Below are 23,118 nucleotides of genomic sequence, written 5' to 3' on the forward strand. Positions count from 1 at the left end.
CACAAACCCCCGGGAGTGAGCACATTTTTGGGGGATGCCGTCATCTTGGCGGGTCCCCCCCACCCCTCATCCCCGGGGAGGTTTGACTCTGCTCCTCCCGTGGTGGAGAATCGGTAACAGCCCCCCCTCCCCAGCCCCAGCTTCCACAGATGGGAGGATTTTCGGGAACGTGGAGCGGGATCCCACCATCCTCAGCCTGGCGTGGGTCGGGGGCGGTGGCAGAAGCAGCCCCCACATCCCTGCTCACCGAGGGGGTCGTGTCCCCCCCCACCCACACCCCCACGGGGACATCAAATCAGTGCAGCACCGGGGCCTGGTCTCCCTCCGAGGTGCCAGAGACGGCGCTCGGATAATCGATACCAGCAGCGGCGGGGTTTACAAATTGCATATCAGTCATGCAAATGGCAAATGATGAAAAATAACACTTAACTGCCCTTTGTGCACAGACAGCTGGAAAAGTTTGCCCTTTTCTTAGTGTTAGTTAAGGCTAGCATTAAAATACTCTCTCCGTTCTTTGGTGCCCAGCCGCTGGCACCGCTCCCAACGTGCACAAACCCCCGGGAGTGAGCACATTTTTGGGGGATGCCGTCATCTTGGCGGGTCCCCCCCACCCCTCATCCCCGGGGAGGTTTGACTCTGCTCCTCCCGTGGTGGAGAATCGGTAACAGCCCCCCCTCCCCAGCCCCAGCTTCCACAGATGGGAGGATTTTCGGGAACGTGGAGCGGGATCCCACCATCCTCAGCCTGGCGTGGGTCGGGGGCGGTGGCAGAAGCAGCCCCCACATCCCTGCTCACCGAGGGGGTCGTGTCCCCCCCCACCCACACCCCCACGGGGACATCAAATCAGTGCAGCACCGGGGCCTGGTCTCCCTCCGAGGTGCCAGAGACGGCGCTCGGATAATCGATACCAGCAGCGGCGGGGTTTACAAATTGCATATCAGTCATGCAAATGGCAAATGATGAAAAATAACACTTAACTGCCCTTTGTGCACAGACAGCTGGAAAAGTTTGCCCTTTTCTTAGTGTTAGTTAAGGCTAGCATTAAAATACTCTCTCCGTTCTTTGGTGCCTGTTCAATATATTTTATATAAGTTTAATAAAAAAAATTGCTAAGATCATTGGAAGGGTAAATAACTGCCATGCTGACATTGCTTCTATTTAAATCAGCTACACACTGCGTGCGTACATCGTTTGCATAAAACAATATTCAAGTAGGGTGATTTTAATGTTCTGTGCTATTTCTGACTCTCTCTGGATTGCTGTTTGCATATATTTGCATACCCTAGGAGAATTAAACTAGGAGTATGTAAATGAGCTCGCAGGCTCGGTGGTGGAGGAGTTTCTTCAGTTCTACAAAGCAGCTCCTCCAGCCTCCCCTGCTGCCAGGCTGCCCCCCCCCCCCTCCCCAAACCAGGGCAGGGGATGGAGCCGGGGGGGCCCCATGGGCAATCACATGGTTTTGGGGGGGCTCAGACAACCCTGGATGGGGGGGAGGCAGAGGGTGATAACCACCCTGGGGTTTTTTCCTACTCCATCCACCCCCAGTGAAGGATCTCGGATCTCCCAGGCGAGGCCCCAGCTCTCCCCCCCCAGGACCCAGCTCTCATTTCCAGTGGGAGCTTTGGACAAAAGGGGAGGCACGAAATAGAGAGTGGCAGAGCACAGCCACTCCCTGGTGTTATCCCAAAGCTGGGGGAGCAGGGAAAAGGAGGGATGATGGTTGTTTCTCTAAGGGCTGAGCAAACCATTCCCATCAGAATAAATCCCCATCCCTCCCCCCGGACCAGGCTGCTCTGCATCCCACCCCCCTCGCCATACGGCACCAGTGGTACCAAATGCCGGGGCATCTCTGCAGTTCCCAGCTCCTGCTGAGATGCTGGGGGTCCCAAAATCCTAAACAAAGGCTCTGCTGGTGCTCCCTGCCCTTCTGAGGGGAGCGAGGATGGTGGGAACAATTTTCAGTGCCGCGTGATGAATCTCCAAGAGGCCACATGGGGGCTTAATTAAGCAGCCTGGTGAAGTCTCAAATTTTCCTGCTGATAATTGCTGAGCAGCCTTTACACAGCCTGCCTCTCCCCACCGGCACAACTGAGGAAACACAGCGAGGGGCTTGGGCCACAGCAGGGTCACCTCCGCCGTGGCGGCAGCCGGACACCAGCTCCTCGGGCAGCACCTCGAGAGAGCATCATGGTGTAAAGCACCACACAGCTCTCCTCCAGCAAAGGCTGACCGTGCCCCTAGTGTCAGATATGCATTTAGGGACATGTTTCTCCCCCTCGTTCTGCCACCAGGCACCCAGCGAGGGGGGGGTTACACACACCCTGTTCAGCTTCTGTCCCCTGAGCACCCAGGGCTCCATCCTGAAAAATTAAGCTTCTGAGCCCAGTGGTAATTTAAAGGATATCTGATTATTTGCAGCGGTTTCCTGGTGGTGACAGAAGGCTGTGCCCAGTGCAGCCCACGGCTGGCAGCTTCCCCCAGGGCACCCAGCTTTTGTGGACAAACCCACGGATTCGCTGGTACCTAAAATGATGTGGTGTCAATACCTGGGGACAAGGCATGGCTCTTCACAGGCACGTGGATGCAGAACACCTCCAGATGTGTGAGGTCAGGGCACCTCCAGATGTGTGCAGGTCAGAGTGAGGTGTCCAGGAGCATCCTGAGGACTTCCCAACTTAAGGGCTGCATCTGCTGCTCCTGTGCCACAGGAGTGATGGACGTGGTGGGATTTGCAGTGGGATGCCCTCCGTTCTGCACTGTGATTCTGTGATTCTGGCCCCAAAGCCAGAGTAGCATCTCCTGGCCAGGACATGTATGAGAATGCAATGGCCTCTCCATAGAGGAGATGTTCCTCAGAAGCCTGGAGGAGAGCAATGACCACAGCCCACCCTACTCAGCCCCACACACAGGTATTTTGCAAAGGGCAAGCCATTCCCATAGCCCTGTAGCTCCACATCCTCTTGCCGAAGGCTTCTTTTCAATAATTAAAGAGATATTGGCTTGTTGAGCTGGAGAGATCATCACCATGGAGGGAGTGGTAATAACTTTCCACCACAGAAGGACTTTTTCATTCTCCCGCTGATCATGGCTGGGCTTTACTGTAAATTAAACACATCCTCGTCGACACCTGAAGGTTAAGGGGGATTTTCCTGCACTAAATCAAAGCGGACACTAGTTTCTTCTGCAAGAAGAATCTGAACTGGCTTAAAAGGTCAAACGGTTCGACACAGGATTTGGGTGGTTGTTTAAGGTCATCAGGCAGCCTGCTCCTGTCAATACATCAATTATTAACAAGTCGTTGGAGTTAAAGCGAATTAGTCTTTTCTTTCCCCATTCCTTTAACAGGATTAGCAAACAGTAAATAAAAATAATCGTGGAGGTAAGCAAATCAGGTGCCCAAAGGAGCTTGTGCAGCTCAAAGGTGTGGGCAAATTTCCCTCACCTTCCTCATAGCACCCCACACCCATCTGGGGCTGGCTCCAACCAGGGCTCCTGAGCTTCTCCTCCCCTCTAAGCCCTCACCACAGCTCATGGCTGGCCACCAGCTGTAAAACACTCACCAACCTTTGTGGCCTTCCTCGGCAGGGAGGGATGTTTGCTGCAGGACTGGTTGTCCTCCAGGCCCTTGGGCCACCCCTAACACCAGGTAGAGCCTGGAAGCTCTCAGAGATGCTGGGTGACCCCTAGGACATAAGACTCACTGCCACACACCTTGCATTTCACCCAAAACAAGCCTCAACACACCTTGTTTTTCCAGAAACCATGGCCAGCATGAACTGGAGAGAGACGGGGCAGAAATGTTGCCCTGGATAACCACCACCAGCTCACACAGAATTTATCTCCGGTTTGTGGGCTCAGACCCAGCTGCAACAGCAGAAAGTAATTAAAAGAAGATGAGTGGGACTCCCTGAGGGTTGATTACCTGTTTAGCAAAACAAGAAGCTGTGTTTTCTTCCCTGTGCCCCGTTGCTGCAATAGCACTAGCGTTAGGTTTGAGTTTCCCCATGGGACGGGTGGTTACGGCCGCAATCACAGAATCACAGAATCTTCTAGGTTGGAAGGGACCTTAAAGATCATCTTGTCCAACCGTCAACCTAACTGACAAAAATAGACACCCACACAACAAACAAGGAGCATCATCACTAAACCAGACCTCCCAGCACTTCATCAACCCGCCTCTTGAACACCTCCAGGGATGGAGCCTCCACCACCTCCCTGGGCAGCCCATTCCAGTGTCTGATAACCCTTTCAGTGAAAAAATTTTTCCCTGGGAGTCAGCAGGACAGGCTCTCAGCTCCCTGCAGAGCCCCTGGGAGGGAGCTGGGTTTGGGATCCTCGTGCTGAGATTCTCTTTTGGGTGGGTGGAAAAACATTAAGCGTTGTTTGATGATTTTTTTTTTTTTTTCCAGTTCGCATTTTTTCATGACGTTATTAATTTTTCATAGCCAGCTCACACCAAAATTTTGAAACCCAGAAAGACTGTCAAGGATTTTACCTCTTCCTTTCTTCTCAGCAGCAAAACAGGAATGCGAGGGATTGAAGCAAATGGGAAAAGAAAAAAAAAAAAAAAAGCAAAAGGAGAAAAAAAGAAAAAGAGAAAAAAAGAAAAAGAATTATTCTTTCACAGGATTTGTGACATGCTTAAAAGAAAAAAAGACAACCCTACAGGGAAACTTTTTTATGTATTAACAGTCTTTTTATCACATCAAAATTTTAAGATATATTTTTGTCTTGCATTAGTTTTAATAAATGTGTCTTAGCGGTTCATATTATCGCTGTTCCTGGACTAATTAAATGTACACATACATTTTTAAATGTTCGCTTTACTTCAGCACTCTCTGTTTCAATTTTATTTAAGAGCTTATTTAACACCTTGCACAAAGCCCTTTGAAATTCCTTCCAGAAAATGTCACACCTTGCAGAGAGAATATAGCCTTTCAAGAACATAAAACTACATTTGTACTAACATGCAAATGCACAAATACTTGCGGGGGCGGGTGCCCAGATGCTTGGGGCAGGCTCTGGGTTCTTTTCTCTCCAGGCTCTCGGTCGGTTGGTGATTTCTGCAGCCCCTGGGGGGCACAGGGATGCTCATCTTCCCCCCAAAATCCATCCTCAGCCCAAGCGCTGCTCCAGCAGGGAGTGATGGACCAGGTGAGGTGTCTCCCAAGGACCAGGAGTTGGCCCCTGGTGGCCTTGAAGGGACCACCCGGAGCGATGGACCAGGCGAGGTGTCTCCCAAGGACCAGGATTTGGCCCCTGGTGGCCTTGAAGGGACGAGCACAGACAGGGCAGCTTAAAATTGAACGTATATTAAAGCAGCAAAGCTAAAAATGAGGTCCCCTCTGTGGTTTTAGCATGAATTCAAGCTTTTCTCATCTACACCAGCCTTTTGGAAAGCATCAGCCTGAGCGTGTCCACCAGCGCTCTCCAGTCTCGAGTCCCCCTTAGTCCCCGGTTTAAAATGCCCCCTCTCTTCCAGAGATAACCCCCCCTCCCCCAAATCCCTGGGATTATTTGTTTAAAATAAGACACTAGAACTTGTCAGGAGACTTTTTGCAGCATATTGTTTTAAAGAAGACATTCAATTACCTCAGCTGCAATGCTTCACTGTGCTCTGATGATCTACTAAGGGAAAAATAACTAATATGTAGCATGTTGTGTCATAGACAATTATAGAGAACATCGCTTTTAAGGAAACAAGACTTGTGCCCAATTGTGCAGGATTTATTAAGTTTGCTGTTTTACAGCAACATGGCAAACTGAGGGAGGGGAACACATTTGCATTCCCTTCTGCGAAGCCCTTGCTACGGGAGGGGAGGACTATTTTTTCCTCCTCTCATTAAAAGCTGGAGGAGCTGGTAGGGCTGCAAATGATTGAGATAAACATCTCGACAGACACACGATTATTCCCTCCTTTAGTTTTACCCAGCGTGAGATTCTTATGTGGAAACAAAGTGATTTGGCTATAGATTTATAGAAGGAGCAAATGATTTGGTCCTACATGATGGAGCATATCATGCATATTTTGTGCCTTCGCTCGTGGGCATACTCAGCTCTGCACACAAGACTGATGGAAGGGAGGCAAGAGGGAGAAGAGCCTGGGAAATGTGACATTATGCACAAGAGGAAATGCTGCTAGGATTTCACAGCTCCTTTGGCGAACAATGTGACTGAGAAATGCACTTACCGGAAAGGATAACTTAATTCATCTACTGTACGGAGAGCGTCGAGGAACCGATACACCAGGCAGAGGGGCCAGGAAAGCACCAGGAATAGCAATAATTGGGAGAGGAACGGGGAGAAGCCCCCTGACAGGCGTAGAATCCTTCCTGCCCCTGCTGCCTCCCCCTCTAATACCCATTGACTGCCTTTCCTCAAAGACCAGGGTATTATCGTGACTGTTTGGGCAGTTCTTAGTAATGTTTTTTATTTGAATGCTAATCTCTACACACACAATGAAAGACCCCGCTCCAAGGATCTTACAGTTTAAGACCTTGATCCCGCAGACTTACGAAAGTGCTTCGTTTTAAGCGCGTGATTAACGCTGTTGACTCTGGTGCTTAAAATTCAGCATGCACATAACTGTTTTGGGGCTTTAGCTGACAACTAGAGTTCTCTGGAGATGTTAATGTGCTTTAGCAGAAAACATAACAGTGCATCCATGGGAGGTGCCTACGGAGTCACCCAGAAATAGCACAAGGAACAGCTATTTTTTCCCCAGAAAGAGGAGCCTGGGAGCAGTGATACACGCTTTCCCTTGGAAGGAGCTGCATTGGAGAGGCTTTGGGGTGGTGGGCATTTTTGCAAGCGTTTGGATGCGAGACGTGAAGAAGCTTAGGGGGTATGATTGATGGGTGGTTCGCAGTCTTCGCTAGGAAAGCCAGAGAGGACGAAAAACAATGAATAAGTCTTTATGGAATTCGAAATTCCCACCAAAGGCATTTATCTTTTCCGTTTGCTATAAATGGGCCGGAGAGCGGGATAGCATCATTTCTCCACGGCTGGAAAGCGAAGGGCAGCCTTCACACCACCCACCCCAGTGATAAACAATGTTCTCATGAGCCCACTGCTATTTATAGAAGCAATCCTATTTCTCACATATTTGCCTCTCGGTTACCCGAGCAAGGGCACTTTCATGGCCCTGATGGATCGGAGCACGTTCAGACGCTAATCTCCGGGGAGGGGTGCCATTCCAGGGATGCATCCCTCCCTCCCTGCACAAACCATCACCTGTTACAAGCAGCTTTTCCCCAGCCCCACACAACTCTGGGTGTCATTCTGTAGCCCGAGAACATTATTAGGGGAGGTGCAACACGCACACATCTCCCTTGGCTTCCCACCTATGCCGGAGAGGTAGGGAAGGGGAAGGGAGGAGGGGAAAGGGATTTTAAAGGATGAATGAGCTGCTCTCTGCTGGGAACTCAGGCACATCCAATAACCTCAAGCAGAGAAAATCTCAGCCTGAGTTAAAGGCTCTGCTGGCCTGAATTCTCCTAAATATTCTCTACTGGTTGCAAACACTCCAATTTCAGTCTCGTCTGCCATCTCATTGTAACGTCTCATGAGTTAGTGTCCTTACTTGCTCTGAAATGCTGTAGCCAGAAACCAGCTAGTGTTTGGGGGGAAGATGTGCCAGCGAAGGAGAGACAAAACAGCCAACTATCGCCAGCAATGGAAATGCTGAGTGCTCAGAAAGCAACTCTTGAGCAGCTCCCTCTCCCTTGGGGAACCAGCACCTCCAGCATCCAGACCCAACCCCTTCGTGGGGCAGCACAGGAGGAGTGTGCCTTCCCCACAGCCCAGGTCCCAGATCTTACAGAGCAGAGGGACGGAGTCATCACCACTTCCACTTTACAAGGCCACATGGCAAGAAGGAAAAAATTAGTCAAAAGCCAGACCCAAGAAGAGTTTTGAAGTGCTCACCATCACCGAAACACCATGGCAGAGCAGCACGAGCAAAACCCAAACAAATCCCAGCACAAGGGAACACAGAGTGCTCTTCCCTCCATAAACTTATCCTGCCCAGACCCAGAACACCATCCTCACCCGACAGCCCAGGAGACCACTAATTAAAGCTACCAGGCAAGGGAAGCCAGAACTCCTCAGGACACAGGCAGTGGCACCACCTCGTGTTTCTCCAGCCGGGTTGACTTACACAAGATGTTTGAACATTCCTTGGTTAACATGAGTTTGACGCAAGAAAATATTTTGCCCTGGGTTCTACAATTTCATCTGTGAGGTTGCCATTTAACAGCTCAAACCAGCCAAATAAATGGGGTCTGTAGCTGCAGTATGGTTGGATGGCAAATAGAAGGATGGCAGCGTGGTCATTCCTCCTCAGGTACACGGCTGGGACTTAATCCACATGGGGAGAAGCATCTCTTAAGAGCCATAGGCTTAAGGACATGGGCTGCTGATACCAAACCTCAGCGAGCCCAGGGCCAGCTGAGTGGGCTCCTGACCCCGAGAGGTGCTTGGCCCCCCGAGAGATTCTCAGCCCCCCAGAGATGCTCAGCCCCCACCTGGCTGCGAGGACACGAGCCCCATGTGGAGGTCAGGGTGTAGCCAGGTGCATTCAATTTTCTGCTGTCTTTCTGCCTGGGAATGGGAAAGGGGACTCCAGAAGTGTCAGATCCATCTGACACTAGGAAAATTCTTATAAATAAAATAGTCCCCATAAAATCTGTATGAGATCTCTACAGTCCATCTAATACAGGCTGTAATAAAGGAGAGACATAGTAACGACAGGCAGAGAGACCATCTTGTAGCAAGAAATCTTATTTTAAGAAGTATAAAAAGAAAAGTAATTTACTCGCTATTAACATTTTAAAAGTGTGTTAGCAATGAGGGGCGATACGTTACTGACACTTCTGCTGGTCCAGAGAGGTCTGGGGAGCTCAGACGGTGCAGGCAGCTGTTCCCACACGACTGGTGGGACTGGGAGCCCAGCATGGGACTCCTGAGATGTGGTGGCAGCAAACTGGGTGCTGGCAGATCACTGTCACCACCCAGCTCACTACCAAAGCCTGGAATTTCCTGATTAAACCGACTCACCCCATCAACCCGAGACCTAGCTGATATCACCACAGGTAAAAGTCAAAATCCAGCCGTTGTTTGTTGTTTTCTATTGTCTTTTGCAGATCAGAGGCATCGCTCTGGCAACCCAAACTGCTTCTCAATTTCTTTCATAACGGCTGGAAGGGGCAGTGGGTAATTGTACTCAATGCTACACAGATATTTATTCAGCTCTTATAAGGCATGCCTCACCTGTTCAAACCTTTGTCATCAAAGCATTTAGAGCATGAAACCCAATTAAAGATAAACCTCTTGCTGTTACAATGGAATAGCTACAAGAATTAGCACTTAAGCTGCATTAGCAGGAGGCATTTCTAATGATAATGCACCCAAATTTGTCTTTGGTGATTACTCAGGGCAAGCAAAGGGTAGCTCTCACTCCGGGACGCGTTATCTATCAGGCAGCAATTTTTTTCCTACATCCCTGCATTGGAGTGAGCACTGAGCCTGCTTTTCACCCCACTACAGGGTCAGGTGTTCAAAGTCATCCTTGGGGAAGAAGGAGGACACGGCAGGTGAGGTCCCTGCAAGAGATCTGCTGAAGGATCTCTCAGGAAGAGCGAAAGGAGGTGGGTGCGATGGGTGAGAAGGGGCAGAAAAGCCTTGCCCAGAGCACATTTGAACAAGATCAGGAGCGACAAACCAGAAAACTTTGCTGAGAAGAAAGGGGGGGGTGGGATCCCGTGGCAGGGGGGTTGGAACTAGATGATCTTTGAGGTCCCTTCCAACCCTAACCATTCTATGATCCCCGGGATGGAGGCAGCGCTGCTGGGAGCGGGCGCAGGGAGAGGGGAGCAGGAGCTCGATGGAGAGGGGACAGCTCTGCCCTCAGCACGTGTCTTAATGACAGAAATAATTCTCAGCACCACTGCTCCGTCTCCGAAGCACTCTGCAAGCAGCGACTGAGCCATTCTGCCCTCTAGCAAGAGAGGTTAATATTATTCACTCTGGTCTGCGGAGAAGGACGCAGAACCATGGAGAGGTTATGGGCCAGATAACCAAAAATGCCTTTTAGTTCTGGGCGCTTTCATTTTACGGCGTCTGACCTCTGAGGTACTATCAGTCTGATTTTCAAAGGCATTGAGCAGATCCTGCTTTCTTCGACCTTAAACACGGAGGTACACAAAATTAAAGACACCTCTACAAACTCCTGGCTGATGGGAGCTGCCCGTGAACGGCTGCTCAGAGGGAGGAGGGAGCTGGAGGTCACCAGGCTGTTCCCTGTGTGCAGCCCAAGCCGTTTTGAGTTTCTTTTAAAAAATCAAAGCTGTGGGAACAGACAGGTACGAGCTGCCCATTATATTCGGTATATATTCAAATATTTGAACTGAAAATAGGAAGGAAGCTTTCTGCCATCAGCGTGCAGAGGTGCAGGAGCAGCATTCCCACCTCCCACCCACCTCCAAGGGTTGATAATAGGTCTAATGTGTGCAAGGGGGTGACAAAAGCCTTTTTCTCCCTCCGCCCACCCCAAAAAGTTGCCCCCCACCCTCCCCAGCTGCCCGGGGTGCACAGCCTGCATCCTGCCTGCTGAGCTGCCCCCGAGCATCACTGCTGCTCTTCAAGGAGGCTCGGCAGAGCATTTTTATTTAAGAGTTAAAAAACGTTACATGTATATTACAAAAGTTAGGTAAATTCTTCCCCTCAACTGTCATTACCTAAAAAGCTTCCCAGCCCCTAGATTGTAATTATGTACATGAATAATGAAATTAGCATATCCATCAACTAACTCCCCGCTCGCTGGAGATAGGGGAGGCCTTGGTGGGAAGGCCTCTGCGCTCAGACTCCAAATCAGCCCCAGCCTCCGAGGCCGCCGGGGGAACCGCAGCCCGTGGAAATCCAAAGTTTAATTGGGATTCAGTGAAAAATGGTGAAACGTCATGGCATCCTCACAGCTGCCCACCACCCCGAGCATCCCTGCGTCCCGGCCAGCGGGTGGGATGAGGGGAGGCAGGGGGCCAGCGAGGGATGGTGAGGGGGAGCCGCTCCGGGGACGGCACGGTGTGTCACGGCCACGTCAACAAAACCCCACGGCTGGTGCCGTGTCTTTATCCAGTGATGGGCACGGATGGAGCCACAGGGATGGGAGCAGGGATGGGAGTATGGCAGGGGCTCCATCTGCACCCCACGCTGCCGGGGAAGGGAGGACCCCGACCCGCACGAAGCAGGGGCTGCCTCGTTAAAAAACCCGTTAGCGTTTCAGGAATGCGTCCGGGGAAACATAGATGTAGAAATCACTTACAATGGGAACAACCTTCCCGTGCGCCAGGCTACGGAGACTGTTCCTTGACTGTAATTGGGGACCTGGTAATTAGATGATGGCAAAATGTACCAGAAGCTCAGTTTTCATTCTGTGGTCCAAATTACAAACCATCATATTTTGAAAGTGATGCTGACATTCCTCAGCCAGGAGGCTTTGCCAAAAACAACTCGAGCAAGGCTTGTCTTGGCACAAAATCAAACTCAGGGCCTCAGCAGCGAAACTGAAAACATTTACACAGCTGGACCCAAATCACCCTATTTTCTAAAGAGTTTGTCGGAGCCTGAAGCTCTCGGTGTATTTCTGCCTATTTTAAAGGGTCCTGTGTTCTCGCAATCTCCCAGCTATCCACATATAGGAAATAAATACACTAGAAAAAGTGGGTGGTCTTTCTATTACAGTCCAAAAAAATAATCCATAAAAACCTCATGGGGGTAATGAGAACTAGCCCGGTATTTACCCGGTCCATCAATATATGTGCCAGACATATTTTATTTGCATATATAGATATGGAAACCTCATCATTTCGCTGTATGTATGTAATGGCTAATAAATGCATTAGCAAACCACTAATGAAAACAAATTGAAGCCAGTGTCACAAATTACGACAGTGTGAGGAATTACCTTTCTGCATTTTTTCCTATCTAAATGCCCCGACTATATTTTTTTATTACATCAGTCATACACATTGCATATGCATTATACATCAGTCGCTATTACCAAGGTAAATATCATTCGGTCCCTTTAGCACCGTAGGGGCTGGCACCCCCCAACGAGGGGGAATGTCACCCGTGGCTGCCCAGAGCCACCATGCCACCAGCCACGTGTCCTCTCTGCCGGGAGCGAGGGCCAAGCAGAAAATGTTCATTTTGTGCCAGTTCCTGTGTCTGCCCGCGGAAAACGGGTTGGGTTTCACCAGATTCAGGGTAAGGAGCCTGGTGAACCAGGAGAAATGACAATTCATACGTGGGAGAGGGCAGTGGGGGCTCTGCCCGGGCAGGCTCAGGGTCCCCCCAACCGAATTTAAATCTCCCCCTTCCCACCCGAGATGTGTGTTTGGCATTTCTAGTTTATCCTTTCTTTTTTCCCTTTCCTGCATGCTGCTTGATTTTTTTTTTAGCATTTTTTTTCAGCATTTTTTTTCAACTCATAAAAGCACCGAGAGCAAATCCTCTTATGCACCCGGAGAGGGGACAGAGCTGGCTTTGGCCAGGGTGGGATTTCTGTGAGACACCGTAGCAGCAGCCCTCGGCTTGGCATCGCCTTCTCTTTTGGACAAAAAGTGGCACAATTAGCGAACTCAGCTCATTTGCTTACTCTAAATGGCATCGGTATTGATTATTTACAATCCTGTAGCACCCAGGGGTGGACTCGGTCACGTCTTTCCAAGCGCTGTACGAACACAGGATGAAAATCCCCAGTCCCTGCCCCAGGAAATGTAGTTTCTCCTCACAGCCGAGATAATTAACAGACTGTTTGACAGGAATCCCTCTTAAAAGCCCCTCCTATGCTCAGCTGTGATTCCTACCAGAAGACGTGGAGGAGCCATTTTTCATAGCTCAACTTAAATTTTTGTGGCTATGTGGGGACCTCAAAATCTTGCAAAATTAATTTTTTTTTAATGCAAAACCTTTTAAGTAAAAATACTTGTAATTGCAACCTAAAGCGATGTGGGATCTGTGAATGGCTCTCTGATTAATTCTTCTGCTAGGCTAGTCTTTTCTCTCTGTTCTACTGAACAAGCGTACACATATTATTGGGATTAATGCTGCATAATACATAATTAATGAAACTGCATAAATATGCAGATTTGCAATTGCAGATTGACTGCCAGGGCTATATCCCCCCAACACTATGGTAACTGATTGGATGTTCATTATTCCCATATTTAAAACTGTTTCCCTGTGAACATGTGCAAACAAATAACTCCAGAAGGGCAGGCTGCATTGTCTGGGGCGTTGAGACGACCGTCTCCAAAAGCAGAGGGAAGGGTTGGAGGATCTGCCAGGTACGGCCCCTGGGGGGGGTCACACAGAGCTCACCCCCTCCCTGCAGAGGGTCTTGGGCACCTGGGTGAAATTATCCTTTGATTGGGAAGTGAAAATAAAGCTCTGTGAAAGAGCAGAGAGAGAGAGTAACCTGCTACACCTGGAGCTACAAACCTCCCCACACCTGGGAAAGGGTCTCTCCAGTGCCAGGAGAGTGGGTGCCCCCCTCCAGCCCACTGCCCACCAGGGGTAACTCCAGGTAAATGGTGTGAAAAGGAGTTAAATGGCTATATCTAGTGCTGGGAATGTGGGATGCTGTCATACTGGTGTCATAAAAAAGACATGGGAGGAGGGAGGGGAAAGCTCGTTGGGGATCTGAGTCCAACAGCAGCCACAGGCACAAGAGGTGAGAAAGGTTCTGGAAATCAAGAGTTTCTAGGCATTTCCTTACACCTTTGGGATGGAAAAATGGGAACCAGTTATCTTGGCTAGCATAGCAAGGGGTGCATCCTCCAGGATCCTCTGGTTCCTGCAGAGAGGAGCCCTGCAGGGTTCCTCTCCCTGCATTTTGCCAAGGGATAGATAGAGATTTCCTTTGATGGCTTCCAGTTTCTCAAGCAGCCATCAGCTGCTGGGCTCTAATGCAGAGCTAGTGATGGGAGAGAACCCCAGAAGGTCCGTGTCGGTGATGGGCATCCTCTGATAACACGTGGGAGCAGGAGCTTGGGATTTGCTAGTGGATGGAGCCGACTTAGAGCCATTTGTGGGTACGTTTGAGGTGCCTCTGAAGCAGCAGCAGCAGATGGCTTGGTTCCTTTCGTGCTGTCTGTTTGCGCTGTTGAGAATGTCAAGATTTATTGCATGCTGATTCGGATATCCAGATCTCACACAGGGAGTTTGATCTGTAGATCTCAGAGTTCTGCCCAAGCAGGACTGCGAGCATTCTTCCCATTTCTCCCCCATTTACAGGATCAAATTCTTACTCGGAGAAAAGGAAACACTTCCCCAAGAGGTATTTGGGAAATGTTTTTATTTTAAAGTACAAGTTTCCTATGGCTATCTTCTGATGTTTATTGAGGTGGAATATGAACATATAAGTATGCACTGTCCTAGGGAAGACAAGAATTGCAGCTTCATGCACCAACAACCCCTTGAAAGCCCATCCGGGCACCCAAACCTGCCTGAGGTGACTTCTGGGTGGGAGATGCCTTCCCCAGACAACCTGGGGTCTCGGAGAAGCACAGCCCTCTGCTGCCTTTGGCCAGAAGAAGACCTTGTTGCTCAGCATCCTTGTGCAGACTGGGGTACCTCTTGTCTGGCCCCTTCCTCACCACCTCCAGAAGGACAGAGCATTTGTCTGGCACCACAGAGGAGGTTTTCTGACCACCCCCCAACACCTCCTACGGTTTTAGGCTGCCCAAAAAATAAGCATCAGAGAGGCTCCATGCCCAGCCCCATCTCTCTCCCTCTGCCTGCCCTGCCTTCCCTGCTCCATGGCCACCTCCCCAGCCCTGCTTCTCTGGCCAGCAGCTCCCAGTGCATCCCAGCAGCTCCCAGTGCATCCCAGCGGCTCCAGCAGGAGGAGGGGAGGAGAAAATGAAAGGTGTTTTACTGAAGCCAGGCTTAATTTTTTCAGTGTAGAGAAACTTGTACTCAGTAATGAATTTAGCACAACTGCATTTTGTGATGAAATATTAATATGTTAGCCAGGTATTTTCCTTTCTACTTTGGTTCTCTTCTCAGGGCCCCTTCTTCTTTGCAAAATAACTTTCACTGCAAGTGCTATGAACAATCCTTTTCTTCTGAAAAAAATATCACTTGGTAAAATCAAAGCAGCAGCTTGACCCAAGCTTTGGGAAGGTGCGTGTGGATGGGCTGGGTGGGAGATGGAGAGCTGGGGGCAGGCCTCCCCCGAGCCCATCAATCACAGGGCTTGATCGAGATGAAGATGTGCAAGTGAGAGATGAGAGCCTCAGCAAGAGAGGAGGGGACAGGTGACCTTAATTGGTCTGCTGTTATTGATAGGCCAACTTGTCTCCCTGATGCAAATTACCCCATAAATAAAAGTAAAACAACTACAGGAAGCAATTTGCTGCTTTGTTGGAGGCAAAGTAGACCAAAAATTAAATCAAGGCGTAGCATTGCTAATTGCATGGGGCCAGAAGCGTGGGGCTTGGAAGTAAACGGAGTCACAGCTACTTTGTGTGGGCTCACGGGGAGGACAGGCTGATTCCCCGTGCAGATGTCCAGCTCCTGGACCTGAAGGTGGAGGGATGGGCATCACCTCTTCTCATTCTGCTTCTGTGTAGCGGGGAACGTCTGCTACGGGACAAACCTCCAAAGAAGCCTGAGCTCTCCTGACTCCTGGAGAAGGCAGGGGACAAACTCTCCCTGGTGTAACCAGACGTGGTGCTGGTGGCAGCCACCCTTACCCACTGCTCCTTCTCCGGTGGCTCCAGGCGCAGCTTCTGTCCCTGACAGCTGTGTCTCTTGCTTTGTTGTTTTGTTCACAAGGTTTCCATGGGGTACCAGAGGTGATCTGGCCTGTGCCCCCCCCCCAGGGGTGATGCAATGGTGGCTTTTAACTCATTTAACCACCCAGGGGAACCGTGGCACGGAGGTGGACTCAGCACAGCTCCTCATGATTATTAATGGGAGAAACGCACCCAAGTCACGAACGCTTTGCTAAAAGCAGCTTCTCTGACACCTTAAGTGGGTACTAACTCTTGCCTTACATTTCTAAACCACCTTTTAATTTGCAGATCATTATATCTGATATTTATTTGTCCACTGGAGGAGCCGGAGCCGTGCCCAAAGGCTTCTCCAGAGAGGTCCTCCAGCTCTCTGGTGACCACAGCCCAGTGTCCCTGCTGTAATGGGAACCACTCTAATGCCATTGCTTCCTCATCCCTCTGGTTACTGTGTTTTCCACCTCCCAAAAGTGCCCCCCTTGGTGTGGAGGGACACTCCATCATGTCCCTTGCCCCCAGGACCAGGGCAGAGACCTGACGAGGACAGAGCAGAGGGAGCAAAGGGGAGGAACTGGGTTCTTTGTTAGTTTGCTTGTGCCAGGGAAATTAAAATGCATTATTTTGTCACTAAGTTGCAGCTTTTCTCAAAATACTAGAAGTCACAGAGATTTTCTTCAGCCCCAAAGGAGCACCTTTAAGTGCTTCGTTTTAAGGAGATACTTCTTTCCTTGCTTTTTTCCTTTTTTTTTTTTTTTTCTTTCTTGTGTTTGTTTTCAAACCTGTCGGAAAGCACTAATATTTCCGAGCTTTTGCTGCTGCTGTTGTTGCTGCTGTTGTTGTTTTCCTCCTGATCCTTTTCTTTTCCATTTCTGAGCATCCTCACTGGTTTGGAGTGAGTTTCCCCCCCCCCGGGAGGCTGTGCCAGCAGCGGGGCTCTGTCACAAAAAAAGCTGCTGCCTTGCTGGGCGAGCTCCTCCGCTCCGCGCAGGCTTTGAAGCCGCCACTTTAAATTCATGCAGACGGATTAGGCTTTTGTTTCTGCAGGAAGTTATGAAACACTTTGTGAAGAGACATCAATGGGAATAATAATAAGGGCAGCGGAGCCCCCATCACCACCCCTTCCCCAGTAAACCCCCCCGCTTCCAGTCCCCGGGCATCCAGCTTGTCCCAGAAACAAGCACTGATGTTTCTGGAGTCACCATCAAAGGGTGGCTCTTGGTTGAAGGGGCAGGAGAAGCCGTCAGGACACACATGGTATGGTTTCTCCAGCTCAGGTGGCTTCATTTGGGCTCTCCCCACCACCACCACCACCCCCCCCCACCTCTAGCCAAACAACTTGTATAGCTCGCACCTTGCTCCCCCAAGGCCACAGTGCCTGGCTTGGACGTGTGAGGAGATGGAAAATACACAGCTTTCACGGGTAGATTTTTCCAGTCGGTCATTACTCTCCCTCCCAGCAGTCTGAACCTTATTTCCATGTTAAATGTCTTGCTTCTGCCTGTAGCCTTTGGCTCCTACGCTGCCTTTTCTGCTAGACATGAGGCCCTCAGCCCCTGGTACTTTCTCCCTGAGAAGGTACTTCAGGATTTAATGAAGGCATTCACTCTTCTTCTTGATCTCATTTGAGCTCTTTAATCTCTTTTTCTGTAACTCATTTTCTTCATCTCATAAACAATTTTGTGGCTTTCTTTGACACCCTCAACATCCCTTTAAAAACGTTGACACCAGAGCTGCAGGCAATATTCTAATGTCCCTCTCACCGATGCCGTACAAGTTTACTATGCCATAAAATCGTTTCACCACTCCTACTTACTAATCCTTTTTTATATATCCACGGAATGAATTAGCTCTTTATCACAAGGTCAGGGAGGTATGCCTGTGTCCTCTGTCCACTGCAAGCCTCAGCTGCTTTGAGAAGTCGTTAGGGAACGTGATACCCTCCTGCTCTGCCCACAAAGACATCATTCTTAGCCTGTATGATGTGTATAATTTTGTATTTACTCGTATTAAAATGCATTTTGTTTTGAAGGTTGCATCTGTCCTCAGTGAACGCTCCCTTTCTTCAATTCTTCATCAAGTTGGTCCCACATCAATGTCTCCATTAGGACTGATGTCCAGTCTGTCGTTGCCCAGGTAGGGGATCTCACTCACTTGCACACTCTGGCCTTATACAGATTTCCCCACTATTCAAAGATTTATTGAATTTGAGCACTAGCAGCCCAGCGACCTCAGCCAGGTGTTTTAGCACTCCTGAGGGCACCACAGCTAATGGTCACCAACAGGTAATGGTGACATTCCTCACCCACATCTTGGGCTTCTGCTCCTTCCAGTTCCCTCCTCTTCAACTCAGAAGCAGCTCACAAACACACAAGTTCCCTGGGGTACAGCACGTTAGAGTATTCAGTTACCCCCTTCTTATGGATAAAGAGGGGTTATTCATCAGTAATTTCAGACTCAGGGACCCAAGAGAAAAGCCACATGTTCACCAAAGTGATGGACAAACAAGCTGCTTCCCCCATGCCAGGGTGGGCACCCAAACCCCCACCACGTGGGAGCAGCCAACAAACAGCCAGGCTGAACACACAGCTCTCCAAGTCCCTTTGTCCATGGTTATGGGACACAGAGGATTTCCTTCTGAGCATGCCTTTTCCTTCAGAGTTTTTCTTTCAAACATAAAAGTTCAGTGAACTTCATAAATAGTTACTTTCTCTGCAATTAAATCTTTTCGTGTGTGTGTGTCTGCTGCAGGGATTCAGTTCTTTTTTAAGACAAACTAACAGTACCTTTTTCCACAGAAAGAGCAGCAGGAACTCTGTAAAGGGATTAGGAAAACAGCTCACGTGAACCTGTGCTCTACAGAGGTGTGGTTCTGGAGTAAAGATAGTGTTTGTGCCTGTTACCTTTTCCACTGGTGGAACGTATGAAGAAAAGCAGAGAAATCGTGCCAGAGAAATAGCTCCTGCAGAGCCCAAAGTCAATAGCTCTCCAGACCTCGCCGTATTTTCACTGTCAGTATTTGATTTTTATTCACTCCTATTAGAGGGATGCCTGTGGCATCGATAAGGGATCAATGCCCTTGCACCAGGAGCTGTAGCACAAGGTAATGTCTGCTGGAAACTGCTCATGGAGCAGGGGAGAAGGACCGTGCATGTCCACACCATGGCTCACGTGGTGCCCAACACCTCCCAGGAGCAGGAGAGACGAGACCAGCTGAATTGAAAGATGCTGGAGCCAAAGTTGCCCATGGCTCATCCCACCCGTGTCCCCACTGCCACAGGTGACTCCACGTCAGTGATGCCATCAACGGTGTACTGCAGTTCCACTGTGGTTGTTCATCCTCTCCTGGCTGATCTGCTGATCTGGAGAGGGGAAAGAGTTGTGTTGGTGCAGGACTCAGCTGGGCAGATTTCCCACAGCAACCCGGTGGTGGCTGCTGGCCACGGGCTATCAAAGGGAGACGTGGAGGCACGGCATGGGTCAGCATGGCAGCTTCCAGTGAGGAGCTGAGGTTCTGCAGCAGCTGTCTATAAGGAAGAGCAAATGTGGAACCTTGACTGCATTTCAAAGGGAGTCTCATCAGGATGTTGGCTGATGGGAGCCCTGCTCTGTCCCTCCCCGTGCTTGACATTCTTTGGTCACACATTTGGGAAAAAGGCTTCCTCCCACCCAGCGCTTGCTGGGGACCAGCTGCCATGAGGTCCCCAGTTTCTGTAATGAACATTAGGAAATTACTTGCAGGCAACACCCACACAAATTTTGCTGAGGTCGGTTTCCACCTCAGGGAAAAGATTTTCCTTCCTGCGTTTGGGAATTCTTTTTCTCAGTGCTGGTGACCATCCATTATTTGTCGTCACAACGTTCGGTGCCGTAGAGCAGGAGGAGATGGCAGCAGCCAGCAAGCTGTCACCAGGGCTCCCACTGGGGACGTGTGTGGTCAGAGTGGCTTTTGCATCACCCAGAGAAGGAGCTGTGTCCAGGTCATATAGCATCGGGGCAGCAAACGATGACAACTTTGGGCATAGAGTGTGCAGTGCTGTTAAATCTGTGTTTTGTAGCCAAAGGATTTGTATGACCAGGGATAGAGAAAAGGAAAACTAAACACTGAGACAATTTCTTATGTGAACAAAAGCACAGTGTCAATTCAAGGGTGCTGCAGATTCAGTCTCCAGAAATGGCTCCATGCTGCGCTTTGGGAGAGCCATGGGAGAGTTAGCAAGGGTCCCATCTCAGCTGAAGGTCCTCCTGCAGGGAAGCATCTCCAGAGGTTTGTCGTGTGGTCCTCTGTCCAACCTCAGGCACTGCCGTCTAATCCTACCCCTACAAGTCATGAGTGGGATTGTCAAGCACTGGAAGAGGCTGCCCAGGGCAACGGTGGAGTTGCCATCCCTGGAGGTATTTAAAAGTTGGGTAGATGTGGTGCTGAGGGACATGGTTTAGTAGTAACTTGGCAGAGCTGGGTTAATGGTTGGACTTGATGGTCTTAAAGGTCTTTTCCAACCATAACAATTCCATGATTCTATGACTCTACGTTTTGCCAGTGTATTTAAAAGGTGATTTAGATGGGAAAAGGAATATGATGGAAAAGGTGCACACGAGGCCAAGAGCAGTCCTGTCCAGAGGAGACCTCGATGCCGAGCTGACCCAGGGACAGGGGCTGCCTGGAACCTCCTTTCTGAGAACAGAAATCTACCGTCACACTAAAACTACTCGTAAGAGAAAGGAGATAAAACCAGAGGGGAAGAGGTGGCGGGGGAAGGAGGACAATTACATTAACTGAAACAATGTGTTATATTTTAAACATTAAAAACTTATGACTCTACATGGCAAGTACCTGATGCAGCAAAGGAGGAGAAGGGAAACTGAAGCAATGGTTAAACAATGCACAAGGCAGTCTGCAGGGTCTGTTTTGTATTAAATCCATTTGGAGGCTGAGTTTGCTCCTTTGACAGCTGGCCACACTCGCTCAAAGAGAATAAGAAAGTTTTTGTTTTTTAAAAAAGATGTGTAATGGGTTTCTTATGTACTAGAAAAGAAAAGCTCTCTGAGCTGGATCACCTATTTTCTTGTCAAAAGACTTTGGACAAAACCTAATCATGAATAAAATGCCTCGTGATTTTTCAAAGAGCTCTTTTATTTGAAGTCAGCTTTTCTGAAATGGGAGGCAGGACCTGGGTAATGTGGAGCAGGGCGGGAGGCAGCTCGCACGCCAGGCCTCCAGCACTGCCCACAGGAGCATCCCACCCCACGCCGGCCCCGGGCACCAGCCCCACAGACTCACTTCAGCTCCATGATGGGGAACACCTTGCCCCAGCTCCAGGAGACCAGCACTGACCACCGTCCCCACTCTCAACCACTTCCAGGACAAGCTCCAGTGACACCGTGGGGTTCTCATTCATCCCTTTGTAAGTGCCATTTCACCTTCTGTTGGTCCAGGGCTCCTGCCCACCTGAGACAGGGTGGGCAAGACCTGGTGGCCACCACAAGTGAGCAGGGAGGGCAGCATGGACAGACAGACCTGTCCCCCCTCTCCTGGCACTCCTGTCCCTGTAAATGTGAGTCCATGGGAGGAGGAGGATGGACCATTCCCAGTCAGCTGCTGCTGGCCATGGCTGGCCACCAAAAGCAGTGCCAGGCCCATGTCACCACACAGTACTTGTCCCCCTTGCCCCTGCTTTGCCTGTCCACCTGTCTCACCCTCCGACCAACGCTGGGTTGTAAGAGTCTCTCATTTACCTCCATAAATTGAGGCAAACCCAAAAACAGTTTTCTGGCAGTTGAGGTGGTTTTTTTTCTTGGCCCTCGCCAGTTGTTTAGGGCCAGAGAAGATTTTCAGCCCTTTGTCATGGACACCCGCCGGTAGAGAGGACCACTGGAATTTTAATTGTCCAAGAGCTCTAATAGGTGTAATAGCCTTGTGTGTTACATATGCATTAATTAAGTAACACTGCATTTAGCTCCAAATCATGCGGAAGGCGCGTGCTGTGTTTGCACAGACATAAATATCTTCTCAGTTAGAGTGCAGACTAATGGCTTTGCTCTCTTTGCATCGCACTATTTCCATTCTGGTGAAAATGGGAGCCTCAGAAAAGCTCAACCCCCGGGTAGTCCCGGTTCACTGGGCAGGAGCTCAGCACTTCCACATGTTCTTCTCACACACGGGCTTTCCCAAACGATACGGCTCGGGGAATTTGAGTAGCTCTTTGATGTCTGTGGGTTTTCGGCGCAGGGCAAAGCCCTCGGCAGCGATTCCCAGTGTTCCCCATTACCCCGTTGAGCAAAAAAACTGCCTGGCAACCTGCTCGGGGGTCCCTCATCACCCGAATTTTTCCAGCCCTGCCGTTTCACTGCAAATGCCATCGTTGCAGCAAGCAGTGAGCTGCAGCACAGTGCGCGAGGGGAAAGGGGAAACAAAAGGATACAGCGTAGAGAATATAATATATTCTCATCTGGATCCAGGGGGAACTTCCATGCATTTAGATGAGAATATAACACCAGGTCATCAATGGAGAGCTGCTGGTTTTAAAGCCCAGTATCGCCGCTTTTTCCTTCTCTTGCTTTAGCGCAACCTGATTCTGAAGCGAAATGAGAAGTTGGAATAACACGTGTTGGATGAGCTCTGATCCACTAGCTGGACAAATATTTGGAAGAGCGTTCACTTTCACCAGGCAACATTATGCTCTGTGGATTAATTATACAGAATATGGTCCTGACTTGGGTTTGGACGATTAAAGCTGTGCTGGAATTCCAGAGGATTACTTAAATGTGCAGCATTAGTGAAGGTAAAACATCTTCAATATCCCTTTCCTGCAGCCTCCATTTCCTTTATAGAAATATGCAGATTAGTGCTAAGTATTAATCTGCAGAGGCTCCTGGAGCAGGGCTCCTTCCCCCTGAAGAGCATTGTGAGGTTTTGGGGAGAGGAGGGGGAGGGCTCTTTGAAAGGGAAATAAAGAGGGGAGAGAAATTTCATATGTTTGTAAAACAATAACGAGAAAGGAGCGACTTACTCCACATGTTTTAGTCTGGGAGAAAGGAAAAAAAAAAAAGCCTGGATGCAGGCAAAGTAAGTGCAATATATATGTGTAATTAAGAAATGATTTCCTGAGATCTTCCTTAAAACATGTCTGAATACAGATCTCGAATTTGCATAAATAACTTACGCCTTTCACTTTTTCCTTGTGGAAAACACATAACGTTGCCTCTCGCTTTCTGATTTTCAGACCCTCCCCGGCTCGGGAGGAGGATTTGCCATATTACGCTATTCTTTCCAATTGTAATCAGCCTTAAATCTGAATAAAAGCAGCAAATGGCTGACTGGCAC

The sequence above is a fragment of the Calidris pugnax genome, unplaced genomic scaffold, assembly GCF_001431845.1.
Source record: "Calidris pugnax isolate Ruff unplaced genomic scaffold, ASM143184v1 scaffold130, whole genome shotgun sequence".
In the NCBI taxonomy this organism is placed as follows: Eukaryota; Metazoa; Chordata; class Aves; order Charadriiformes; family Scolopacidae; genus Calidris; species Calidris pugnax.